Genomic DNA, 14,102 nt, shown 5'->3' with positions numbered 1-14,102 from the left:
TCCTGCTGAACTCTGCATACAAGCTGTTCATAGCAGCAACAGATGTTTCTGCTTTTTAAGGTCTGTGGGAACCTCACTTAACGTTTTTTTCGTTGTAGGAGCAAATGCCAGTATAGCAGAGATCCAACAGTTTGACCTCAGGTTTATGTTATTATTGGAAAATACTGTGACTGGATATCCTATTGTTCATATTCAAGAAATAAGTTGCTGGCTATTAATACTGCATTTGCTTTTTCGTGCACAGTTTCTGTGTTTGTTGTTTAGCTACTTCCTGGCAATAAATAGGGGAGCACATAATCACTGTTGCCTCCAGTGCAAGGGGATCTGGGAGATTAATCTTGCTTTGAAAGCACTTGGCAAGCTAAAAATAAGTTTGCTGGTAGCTGAAACAATGCATTCCCTGCATCTTGTTAGAGCTGTAAGCAGTCACCTGGTGAATTACATTAAAGGGATCGGTTTCAAGAGCTTTTTGTGTAACTCCACCCTGGGTGCTCAGAGGCAAGTATCTCAGAAATCTGAGTTATGTCTGCTAAAACTGAGATAAATGCTTATATTTGAATTTATATAGACATATATTCTAAGCAGTGTGAAACTCTGAGCTGACTTAATTCCTTATGTGTCAGCAGTATCTACTTTTGTCAGAGAGACCCTGGCTATACAGGGCAGTTTACTCTCAGGAAAAGACTGTATGCCATATTTCCACATGTAACTTCTAAGTGTGAATCAACCACTCTGACTTCAGCAGAAAGGCCTCATAAACAGTCCCTGTCTGGGGAGTTGCCAAATTCAAGCATCCCCTGGCTTCTGTGCTGAAATCCCAGAGTATGGTTAGCCTCTAACATTCAAAGGACAGCCCTGGAGGGGCTGTGACCCGCAGTAGTAAGGTGTGCTGCCATGCTGGTCTTGCTGCCGATGGGGAGCAACATGAAGCTGGCTGCTGGGACAGTGGCCCTGATTTCATGATGATCCTTGTGCAGGATGATCCTTAGTGTGGAGCTGCCAGGTGGGATGCTGCAAGCAGCTGGACACGCTGGGGAGCAGGGCACCTGCCTTGGGAAATCACACCATGGCCAAACTCTGGTCCTGCTCTGGTTCCATACATGGGCTTTTCTTTACTGAAGACTCAAAGGAAATCTCTCACAGATCTGACTGCAAGATGCCTCTGTTCTGCGTGGTGTGAAACACCACTCCCTCCTGTGACTCCAAAGGAGGGGTCACTGGTCTCTGCTCCTGAGAGATGTTGTCACAAAGTTACACAAAATTTCTAAAGCTTCACAGGATTTGGAAACCTCTTCCAATCAGCAGCCTCCCCATTATCATCCCATTTCTTCAAAGAACAATGATTATAATGAAAGTTATTTCATGCCTGGAATCACAGAATGGTGTGGGTTGGAACGGATCTCTGAAGGTCATTTGATTCCAACTCCTCTGTCATTGGTAGAGCATCTCTCATTGGACCTTATCCTGAGTTCCTGCTGTGGTCTCCATGTGAATCCGTGTCTGTTCTTTTAGTTCCCTAGTTTTTCATCCATTCTAAGATTAATTAATGGGATTAAGACAGGACCTAGTTTAATGTACAAAAGGATCAAAGCAGAAACAGTCGCTTTGGTGTGTTTCCCTCAAATCTGGCTTTCAGGGCATCTGCCACAGGAAGCCAGCACAAGACAAGAGCATTCCCTGGCCTTTGCATTACTCTTAAGGCTGTTTATCATGCAATGTGTCAGATTTTGTGTGTTTTTATTTTTTGTTTTCCCAGAGGTCCTGTAAACAAATATGTTATTCAAAAGAGACAAAGGAATTTAGAACAAAACATGGTGGCTACAAGGCGCGTGAGTGGAGTGCAGGCGTAATCCATGGTGTTCAGACCTTCCAAAGTCTTACTGAAATAGCAGCAAGAAATTACATTGTTAAATGTCCCTATATGATAGACAAGAGATACCTTTATTATAATGAAAATTTTAACACAATGTATATTGTCTGCTATTTCTTTAATTGTTCCACTGCTGTAGTATGAAGTGCTTATGTTTACAACCACTGAGCAATAAAGAAATAAACTGCACAAGCCACTTAATTTGCCCAGTGTGGATATGCAGTGTTTACAGTGATAATTATTTATGTGTGTGAGAGCAGGGACTGTCACCTGTGCCTGACAGAAAGATGTGAAAGGGATGGTGGTACTGGAAACTGCCGTCACACTGGGACTCTGTGCACCTATTGCTGGTGGTTTGTTCTGTGGATGAGGCAGATGTGTCAAAATTGGCAGAAGGGAGGTTTTGCAGGCTGCCTTCAGATTACTACATTTTAAATGGCGATACTGTGAACAATAGGGACTCTACTAATTAGATTCTGAAATGAATAGCTGCTCAGTCTGGAGCTGGGATTTGGGAGAAGGAAGGCATTTTTAATAAAGGCAAGGATGAGATTTACAAGACCTTAGACTCCGGTCTCCCACTGGCAAGTCTTTCTCTGACTCTCTGAATTTCAGTAGCTTACGCTTTCAGTATTAGTATGTCAATATTTTCTTACTATATTTACTTATGACGTGTTTGGCAAATTCAGCTTAAATTTGGGAATGCTTTCAGATGAAGTAAAACTGCAGTTTTCAATGGCCAAACAGCTCATCAAAGAAATAGTTGTGTGTGTTTTGGAAAGCAACAGAAAGATCTCTGTCCTTCAGAAGACTCTATCCTCTTGCCCTGTGCTTTCTCTCTCCTACACTTAGTCTTGCTGTGGTCACCAGGAACAGGCCAAGGGTCTCACCGTTCTCTTCTGTATCTGCTGGTGACATGTCGTAGCCTGACAGGATAAGATCATTCCTAACAATGATTAGTAACTCCTTGCAGTGTTTAATGGACATAAAATACATGTGAATTTGTATTTTCTTTAATTACAGTAAGACATTCTCATCCTTATCAACATTTGGTAACTAGGCTTATTGATTAGTTTATTGATATATTTTTTTTTTCCCTACTTGATGCAGCGTTTTTTCAAAGCCTGCTGCGTACAGGTGTCTTTTTGTTTCTAGCACGGTGCATTTGGTCATAAAAAAAATATTTTTCATTATGTTCATAATTATTGTCAACACATAATGAAGTATTTATTTGTATCACCACCAAAGTTCCTTGGGTTTTATTGGCATTACTAAGAATCACAGAATCACTAAGATTGGAAAAGACCTTCAAGATCAACCAGTCCAACCATCCACCATCATCAATAGTACTCACTAAACCATGTCCCTCAACACAAAATCCAAACATTCCTTGACCACCTCCAGGGTCGGTGACTCCACCAGCTCCCTAGGCAGCCCATTCCAATGCCTGACCACTCTTTCAGACAAGTAGTATTTCCTAATGTCCAGCCTAAATCTCCCCTGGTGCAGCCTGAAGCCACTCCCTCCAGCCCTAAGAATAACTAAGGATGCACTGCCACCTAATGGCTTTACTAACAGTAGAGGAAACATAAGCACAAGCTTAGTTCATATGGGATTCAGAAGGAAAAATGGAAAGGTTCTGTGTTACAACATGGTTACAATATAGAAAACTGTATTTGAACAATGCTGGCTAAGATAATGAGTGCAGGGTTAGCTACTTTTTAAATAACTGAGGAATGGCAGCGCTTCACATTCCTGTTTTGCTCCAGGAGCCTGGAAGTACATGAAGGAAAATACTTGTCGTTTATTGCCATGTAATTTGAACAGCTTACGTCTATTGAGCTTAATGGTATTTCTTGCAACAGAGGTTCAAAACACTGAATTCTCATTCTAGAGAGATCTTCCTCTGGTTGATAGCAAATGAACGCAGCCTAAACTGCATCTTGCGGTGTGCTCTGAAAAGAGAATTTTCCAGGACCATTGCTTCACACATGCTAACACAGGAGTGTTAGTCCTGTAGCTGAACAACAAAAATGGCAAATGTTTAACAGTATGAAAGTACACTTTCCTTCCTCATCCCCAACCCTGACTGCTCCTCTGTGGTGCACTTGCTGCAAATGTGTACATTCTGTTTCTGTCACCAGGCCTACATTTGTCTCCCCACAACCTCCTGTTGCTCAGTGCCTGACCTGAGCTATACTCAGGATGCTGCTCCAGCATTACATTAGCATGGGAATCTTCATGTTCAGTCTGTGTGAATAGAGGTCTTGGGGGCAGCAGTGGCCCTGCAGATAAAGCAGTAATCTTGAAAGCTGGAGAGCTCTGCACCACTTGGAGGATGGCCTTGCTTCGAACTCATCTCAAATTGATTTCACAGAATCATAGTATCATAACAGTTGGAAAAGGCCTTCAAATTCATCTTGTCCAACTGCCAACCCAGTATGCATGTCCACAGAACCATGACCTTCAGCATCACATCTCCACAGTTCTTGAACACCTCCAGGGGTGATGACTCCACCACTTTTCTGGTGGAGTGCTGGCCTGTGCTAATGCCTCATCACTATTTCAGAGATGAATTTTTTCCTAATATCCAATCTGAACCTTCCTTGGCACAGCTTGTGGACATTCTCTCTTGTTCTATCACAGTTACCACTGTTACCTGGGAGAAGAGGCTGACTCCCACCTCACCACAGCCTCCTGTCAGGGAGTTGAAGAGAGCAGTAAGGTCTCCCCTGAGCCTCCTCTTTCCAGACTGAACAGTCCCAGTTCCCTCAGCTGCTCCTCTTAAGACTTGTGCTCCAGACCCCTCAAAGCTTCATTGTCCTTCTCTGGACACACTCCAGGGCCTTGATGTCTTTCTTGTAGTGAGGGGTGCAAAACTGAATACAGTTCTTAAGGTGCGTTCTCACCAGGGCTGAGTACAGGGGGACAATCACTTCCTTGCTCCTGCTGGCAACACTAGATAGAAGCCAGGATGCCATCAGCCTTCTTGCTCACTTGAGCAAACTGCTGGCTGATGTTCAGCCGGGCACTGACCACCACCCCTATGTGTATTTCTTCCACATATTCTTCCAGCCACTCTGCCCCAAGCCTGTAGCTTTGCCTGGGATTGTTGTGGCCAAAGTACAGAACCTGGCACTTAGTTTTATTGAAGCTCATACAATCAGCCTTAGCCAGTTTGTCAGACCACTTGTTTGAGAACCATGCAGGAGTTCTGTGTCGTGCTCATTGCTACTGGCCATGTAGTGCTGCAAATTTTTTCATAATCCAGCTGTATTCCCCTGGATGACCTCAGAAATAGTGAGGAATGTTGTTTTCTCTTTCCTGCTGAATTTTGTTAATGGCAGTCTTGCGTGCGTGTCTGATATCCCAAATGCATAAATTGAAGTTCTTTTAAAAGTCAGTGTGTACCTAATTGGTGAGAGTTCTCATCTCCACTGTAACTGAAGAGGAGGTGGGAGGGAAAGAATATGCCTGCATAAAAATGCAGTAGTTACAGAAATAATCATGTCTGAAATGGCCCAGCTGGGTAAAAGTTGTAGCTATGAGGTTAAATTGCGTAATTCCCTTAAGATTAGAGTGGTTAAATTTGTACTCAAATTACGATGTACAGTTAACATATTTATGTATTTAAGAAATGCTGTGATTAAGTTACCTATGCATAATGGTGGCTTCTGTGAGTGCAAATAAGTTGAATTAAAAGACTAAAACTCTCATAGGAATATGAAAATTGTTCTGCCCGTGCCCAATAGAGTGCTTTTCACAAATGATCAGTGCTGTGGATTTGTTCCTCCGGGGAAACAAAATGCCGCTCAGACTTAAAAAAAAAGAAGTGTTGGCAGTAGAAAAGTGACTCTGGAAATATGCACAGGGAAGTTATATATAGTGAAGTTATATATAGTAAAGAAATCTGTTCTCTGCCCTGCGTGCAAGGAAGGTGCATGCAAAAAGGCTGTGCACCAGAAGGGAAGATTTTCTTCTGCGAACTGACCATTGTGCTCAGCATATTGACTGGAATTTGTCAAAGTTTGCAAACTTCCAACAGTAAGCGAGCTGACACTTCTCAGGCATGACTTCCTCCTACCAGCCTGCTTGTCTGAACCCCAGGACAAGGGCTTCTGGCGCATGATGCATGCATTTCTTTATTTCCAACTTCTGTGTGTTTGTGGTTGGGCAGTGCCGGACTGGAATCACCTCTGGTCCTAATTGATTTGCACCCAAGGTCACTTTGGCTTAGGACCCGCATACCCAACAGTCACAGTGTTGTTCTAAGGATGATTTATCCTCCTTGGCCCAAACGAGTTCCCTGTGCCTGTGTCAGATGGTGCACACACAACTGGGAAATTCAATTTTTCTCTTAGACACTTAAATTCCACAAGAGATGAAGCTCTGTTAAATCTCATGTAGCTTTGATCATGGTAAATGAAATGCCAGTTGCCAACAGAAGGTCAAAGGAAGTCATTTAAACTGATTGTTTGTAAAGGAAGCTATCAGTTAGGGCTTAATGTGTTTGGCCCAAGCTGAACTTTAAAATGGGATCTTAAATCGCTTTTAGGTTGGTCTTCTTCTGAGCTGACTCCAGAGAGCACAAAGATGCTGGGCAAATAGTGTAACTATTCTGTAATTCTTTTTAAATTGATCCAAAAATGTTTGTACAGTGTGACAACAATTAGTGAGATGATTAGCTAGATCAGGAGGAAGGGCAGTGTTTTGTGCAGGGGAATTTTTCCAGAAGAGAAGGGAAGCTCTAATCTCAGATAAAACACATGATGTCAGCTAGTGTCTCGCTTTTTCAGAGCTATGGTTGCTCATCTCTTGCTAGCTTTAGCAACAGCTTTAGCTTTTTGATTTGAACCCAATCCTAATTTAATGCAGTAGAGTTGGTAACCAGGGTTGCTGTTGCTCACTCAGTATGTTTTGCATTGCTTTTCCTACCCAACCGTACCTTTTCTGGGACAGCTCATCCAAGTGTAGTGCTCCAATTCATTTAAAGCCTCTCTCATCCAACAGACCAACACACATGACGGGAGTTGCAGAAAAGGCTGTTATCAGACACAGAAACCCTTTCTAAAGAAAGGGAACGTTAAAAAAGCACAGGGAAATCTGTGTTCAGCAAAAGTCATTGTAACTTTTGCCTGCAGCTCAAAATGCTCAGAAGCCAATGGTCTCTCTTGGACCAACACATAACTGCATATGTTATTGCATCCTGCATGCTTCTTTCTAAGCTGCACCCATGCAAAAATTGCAGCAATGTTGTGGGACTCTGATAAAACCTGCAACACTAATGTTTTGAGCTAATAAATTATCAGTGAGTTATCCACTGAGTGGGTATTTCAAGCACAGACCCAGTGTGGCACAGGGAATCCCTTTCCTCAGGCATCTGGGCTGAAGTTAAGCCCACATCAGTGGGCTGTCCCTGTGCCTCCTTCAGAAAGAGATTTGTTCATTCATCCATTGCTTCACTTTGTCTGGACCGAGTTCTCCTTGTTGCCTGAGCTGCTTTTGCAGTGTGGATTGTTCCTAGAATCCCTGGAAGAGGCTCTTCATCTCTCTTGCACCTCTCCGTCCTTTCCACTGCATTTGTAGATGGGAATGCTCTTTAAGCAGTGTGCAAATCCATGTATGATGAAATCAATTCTTTGGCTTTTTCTCAACTCCTTGTTTCTGGCAGCTGGTCCTTCACAGTGGTGCACTAATGGGGCAGGTCAATAATACTGTATGATTGAGAGGAAAAGCAGAGGCTGATTTCTTTGAAACCTGGAATGCCTTTGAGTGTTAGAGAGGCACTGTGGAAAAGGCCACACGATTTTGTCATTGGAGCCTTTCTGAAGTGGAGCCAGCTTCGTCTCAGCCAGAAAGCAAGCTGGGTCAGAAATCTGGCAGAGCTTTTGGTTCAGTTTTGGTCTTTGTCTGAATAAAGGGACTGTGAGTGCTGCTGAAGGCTGAGCTCTCCATCCCACTAGTGCAGCTTGAGGACTGCAGTGGTTTGTACTGGAGATCAGTGGGGTGGAAAGAAGCTTGAATTCTAAGCAGGGCTGCTAGATTGTGCTGGTTCATGGTGGAGGGAAGAAGGGTGTTCCCTTCTGCTTCCCAGCTGCAGCCAACTGCTTTGGAGCAGAGAAGGCAATGGATTCCCACCAGCAGTGTACTCACCAGGGGTACTGCAATGCCCTCACCAGCCCATGCCAACGCCTGCTTTGGGATTCCACCTACATATCAGAGCAGATGCCACCAGAAGTCTGTTGTCTGGAGAGGCAATGGAAGAGATGACTTCCGTGTACGAAAGCCTCTGTGGCAGTCTCGTGGGACAGGGCAGAGTGCTGGGAGCATGTGCCCAGAGAAATAATGGTATTTTCTTAGAATTGTGGAGGGAATACTAGTTCATCCATGTTGCATTCAGTTCTAATTTATTGCTGTTTTCTGTGTTTCTAATTTTCTGTTTGCTGGAGTGAGAGAAGTCTTTGAAGAATTATATATTTCTCTCTATTTATGTCCTTGTAGATGCTGAACACAATGAGCAGTTTTCTCTTGCCTTTCTGTCCAGCTGAGTCTATGCCTTTCGTCCTCTCACAGAAGTTTTGTTGTGCATCGGTTTGTGGCAGTTCCATTCCACTCCTCTGCATTGGGTCTGCCCGCTGTAGTTCAGTTAGATCTGCACATCCTGGGCATTTGCATTGATCCAGATACTTCGAACAAAATGTTTTTGGGTTACGTTTTCTTGTAATTTGATCTCTGCAAAACTGGTTGCTGGAGGACAGTTTTACAAGAACAGTTAAGTTGTTATATATAATATATATTATTATATGGTTCAACCTATAGTTTGGAAGTTCTTCATTTTATGTATTATTGCTCCTATCAGCCTTCTTGGCTTGGCTGTGGCTACCTGGAGGCCTGGGCGTTCCCTGGTGTAAATTACACTGTGCTGGACCCTTAGACACATAGCATGCATCCCACAGAGGAGATAGCTGGTACTACTGAAAATTCTTGCTTCTCCCTTCCCCTATTCGCTCATGGCTTACTTCAAATTCTTATTTTTCTCACAGCAATACAACCTTGGAGTATTTATCTTGCATAAGTAAAACTGGCTGTTGAACATTTCTGGCTTATGGCACTTTTTCCATGTTCTTGGCGTTGTCTGACAAAGAAATATTGAATGAGAAAAGTGTTATAAAACCACGACTATATGTTTATTCCTTGTGAGTTGTTATCTTGCTGTGCTAATGATGGCTCTTCGGTATGAGATACACAAGTATTTCTGAGTCACCCACGCAACCGTTTGGTTCTGAGACAAGGTAAACCAGGTCTAAGTGCTGGTGTGCAGAAGGACAGGAGTGAGACTGGATGGCACTGGAACAACTCCTTCTGAACTGTCATCTCCACAGTGCCGAGGCCTTTTGGCTTTGTTGTTTTGTTGCCTTCCCTTAGCAATTCCCTTGGAATTACTTATTCAACATGACTTTGTTGTCCACACACAGAAACCCTATCTATCTCCAGGCCGTTGGAGTGGGACTACAGCAGTGTGGCTCTTAAAAACAAAAGGCATGAAGGCTCTCTTAGTGTTTCCTCTCCTGGGAATTAAAAAGAAATGGAAAAATATCTTGCCAATGTGGAGCTCTTATTACAGAGAAATACACAGCTGTTGCTGCTCACAATACACATTTCAGCCATTTGAAATAATTTGCCAGACTGGGGCATGTCTACTTAAAATTCAACCCAGTGCTCTTGGTAAATGTGTGAATAGGAGTTTTGCCATTGATTTCATTGAGGGCAGAAACAAACCCTGTTGTTTGTCATCCTATGAGTAACACACTTCTTGCATGTGCTGAATGTTCAGGAAATCTACCCAAAGTGGTAGACCTGATGTCAGAGCACTGGAGCTGTGAGACCACAATTTCCCACCTCCTCACATAAAGGTCTGTGGATTAGCAAACAATAGATGACACACTGATGGGAACAACCTGGAACATAAATCTCAGTGATTATACCTGGACAAGAAGGATAGAGAGCGGTGCATGCAATTCTTCACTAGAGTGCATGTTTTCAAAGTGAAGGGACTTACAGTGTCAGGAAAGGTACGTGTGCCATCCCGTATTTTATTTGTATGAAGGCTAACTGAAGCTTTGGCAGCATTTGGATGTTAGATGTGCCACAAGCTTTGTCAGCACAAGATAGGGTTGCATGACATGGGCTGAGAGTCTGAGTTACCTTATTGAGATTGCATAAGGTTACTTCTTTGTGTGAGAAAAAGCATGTATGAACCAGCTCGTTGCACTATTAATGATTACCCATCCTCCATTATAGAGCAGCATGAGTTGCATAGCTAGCATATCTAACCGTTAGCTAATGAGCATGTTCACTTCTGTCCAGGCTGAATTGAGAATGGGAGAACGCACTGCTCTGGCTGTACATTAACCTTGTGTGCTGTGGGATCCAGCTCCAGACCAATGCTGTGAGTTGGAGGGGGCAGCGGTGCTGAGCAAGGCACAGGAGGAAAAATAAGGGATGCGTGGGTGAAAAAGCAGAGGAAAGAGTCTTGGATGAGAATGCAGCAAGCTTGGGAACAAACGGCTTGCAAGCCAGGGCTGTCTTGCACAAACAACATATCTAAGAGGAGATGGGAGTCTCTGGTGGCTTAAAAGAGGCATCAGATGAACACCCCTTGGACATGCCATCTCTGGAGCATGCAGCTGACTGGTCACTGGGCTGCCTTCAGCTGATGGACATGCTCTAAAGCTAGGGCAGATGTTGAACAAACAGAGCAGCCTTCCAAGCTGCTGCTTGGCTGCCCTTTGGCTGAGACCTGGAGGGATCCCACACCCAAAGGCCATACTCGTGTCTCGTTTGGCTGGTTCTCTGCCTGCCCACACCAGGCCTGACAGACTGTTGTCTTGCATGGACCTTCAGGCTTGGATGTGCCTTATCCCAAGTGCAATATTTCATACATATTTTTGTAATTCATTGAGCACTTTCCTTTGCTCTCGTGGCAACCAGCCACCTATATGTATTTAATCCAAAAATAAGTGTTGTAGATTATAAATAGCTCCTGCACACACAGGGAGTCTATTCCAAGAAAATAGTTGGATGAGGTGCCTGAAGGAAAGAAAGGAAAGGCATCTTGATTCAGTGAGGTGCCAAGGTACGCAGGGCTGGCTTCCCCTGGCCAGTGGGAATGGATTGCTGTCAGGTTTCTTTCTATGTTTGCACCTTTTCCTTAATGCTATGTTTCAGGCAGCTGACTTAACTTTGGTAATGAATAGCTGCAGAGAGCCATAACATGAAAGCATCTCAATCTCTGTAGTGTTCCCGGAGTATTAAGTTATTTTCAGAGAGAGTGGTGAGGTGCTAGAACAGCTGCCCAGAGGGGTTGTGGATGCCCTGTCCCTGGAGGTGTTCAAGGCCAGACTGGATGGGGCCCTGGGCAGCCTGGTCTAGTATTAAATGTGGAGGTTGGTGGCCCTGCCTCTGGCAGGGGGGTTGGAGATTCATAATCGTTGAGGTCCCTTCCAGTCCCAGCCATTCTGTGATTCTGTGTGATTCTATTTCTCTCTTGTTTGAGGAATCAAGGGAAATACAATATGACAGATGCTCTTCTCTGTCCGTCGTAGTTTTTTGTCAGAGATCTGATGTAGAGCTGGAAAAACTATTACTTTGATACATAGCAAGGGGGAATGAGAGTTTGCCGGCTGCACAATGACATTTAGAATTATAGAAATAAAGTAACTCAGTTTTCCAGCACTGTGACCCTTCCAGTGCTCTGCTGGAGATGCCAAACAGTAAGAGCTTGAATGCAGCTGACGGACTTATTTTTCTTTTGCAAGTACATGGATCCCTGTTATCACACAGTTTCAAGGTCTTAAAGACCTCACTCCTGTCATCCTGAAGATGCCTAGGGGATGTTTAATGCTGATCACCAGGCATTGGGGTGAAGCAGAGTCCCAAACACAGAGCTCTCCATTCTGGGACCACACAAAGAATTGCACTACAATGGCCATGATGTCACCCAGTGACATCCAAGCTGTGGACACTGCCACTGGAAACTCGCAAGGCTATTGTAGGCCTCCGTGTCCAAGGAGTTGCAGATGGAAGGAGGACGTCTGTTCTCAACTTGCATTTGCAGTTGTTCCCAGTGCAAATGCCTGCATAAGGCAATACCAAAGGGCACTGAAGAAAGGCTCAGGGCAAGCCCTTCACAGCTGCTGCTAACCTGCTACAGCCTCTTGCTGCATCCCCTTTGCACACTGAACAGGAAAGGTCAGACAAGAGACGTGAGTTTTAAATTACCTGTGACAGAGGCTTCCAAGTGATGAGACTGTGGACGAGGCTTGGAGTGTAAGACCAGCTGTTTAAGACGAGTTGGCTTTAGCTTTCTGACTTGCATGCAAATTCATTTTCCTTCCTTGGAGGATTTTCACTTATGAAGAGCTTAATAACCTTTTTCCATGTTACAGCTCTTCCTACTTGTGAGCAGTGACTTGGAGTACTCATTAATCACATCAGCTGACGCTGCCTTTAAACTTCCGAAAGGGAAAATCCTACCAAGGTGGTGTGGGCTGTCAGTAGCATTTTAGCTCACTCTATCTTGGCCTCTGATAACTTCAGTCTCCACTTATCACTTTCCCAGAAAGAGAAATAGAAGTGACAGATGTATCATACTGTTTTTCTTATCTTAGGGCAAATATTCTGTCTAACGTATGTATCTGCTGTGATTTAACATACTAAGACAGTATCTCTGATGATACTGGAGTAGCCCAGCATAAACTGTGCTGCGTATCTTTCCAGTAGTTAATTAACATACTACAGTACTATATTAATTGTATAGCTGAGTGAGGAGACTGGGATGATAATTAATTACAGTTAGTCTCTATGAACTGAATGCTTAAGCTAGTACTGCACTCTTATATATCCAAATGACACTTCTGATCTTTACTGTCCTGAGAGTCTATTCTTTCACACTTTGCCTCAGGACTGTCAGGTGGTTCAATGTTCGTGTGTAAGTCTTGGCAATTCCATAAAAATAAAACTGTCTGGATTATGTTAAGATTGCTAAAAACCTGTGGACTCTGGGTGTATTTGGAAGGGAAATTCATTGATGATTCATAGCAACGTACGAAGGAAGTCCCTGAGTTGGAGATGGTCACACACTTACTGTATGTGCTTACAAATTATCTTGTAGCGACCATGAAAAATGGAATGTGGGAATGGAAAGGCTTTTGGTTTGAGCGAGTACACTCTTACAAGCTCCTGTCACATCTTTGGATTACAGTGCAAATGCATTTATAGTGGAACCAAGTGGACCAAGGGTTTTGTCTCCAGGAAAGCCCTTCTTATTCCTCTAATAGAATCACAGAATCATAGAATCACAAGGTTAGAAAAGACCTATAAGATTATCTAGTCCAACCATCTTCTCACTACCACTGCTACCACAAGCTACTAAACCATATCTCACAGCTCCTCGTCCAGATGCCTCCTGAACACTGCCAGGGACGGTGACTCCACCACCTCTCTGGGCAGCCATTCCAGTGCCTGACCACTATCTGAGAGAAAAAGTTTTTCCTTGTGTCTAACCTAAACCTCCTCTGATACAACTTGCAGCCATTTCCCCGGGTCCTGTCCGTTGCCTGGAAAAGAGGCCAAACTCCTCTTTAACCCAGCCTCCCTTCAGGAAGTTGTAGAGTGCAACGAGGTCTCCTCTGAGCCTCCTCTTCTTCAGACTAAACAATCCCAGCTCCCTCAGCCACTCCTCACAAGATCTGTGCTCCAGACCCCTCACCAGTTTTGTTGCCCTTCTCTGGACACACTCCAGGTCCTCAACATCTTTCCTGTAGTGAGGGGCCCAAAACTGAACACAGTACTTGAGGTGCGGCCTCACCAGTGCTGAGTAGAGGGGGATGATCACTTCCCTGCTCCTGCTGGCCACACTATTTCTAATGCAGGCCAGGATGCCGTTGGCCCTCTTGGCCACCTGGGCACACTGTCAGCTCATGTTCAGTACAGCATCAACCAGCACCCCCAGCTCTCTTTCTTCTTCACAATCATCTAGCCATTCATCCCCAAGCCTACAACGCTGCTTGGGGTTATTGCGGCCAAAGTGCAGGACCTGACACTTGGCCTTGTTGAACCTCATCCCATTCATCTCAGCCCAGCGATCCAGCTTATCTAGATCCCTCTGTAGGGCCTCCCTACCCTCAGGCAGATCCACACCACCTCCCATCTTGGTGTCATCTGCAAACTT

Source organism: Meleagris gallopavo, chromosome Z (assembly GCF_000146605.3).
Source record: "Meleagris gallopavo isolate NT-WF06-2002-E0010 breed Aviagen turkey brand Nicholas breeding stock chromosome Z, Turkey_5.1, whole genome shotgun sequence".
NCBI classification, from domain to species: domain Eukaryota; kingdom Metazoa; phylum Chordata; class Aves; order Galliformes; family Phasianidae; genus Meleagris; species Meleagris gallopavo.
The sequence above is the reverse complement of the archived record's forward strand: the minus strand, read 5'-3'. Positions refer to the sequence as shown.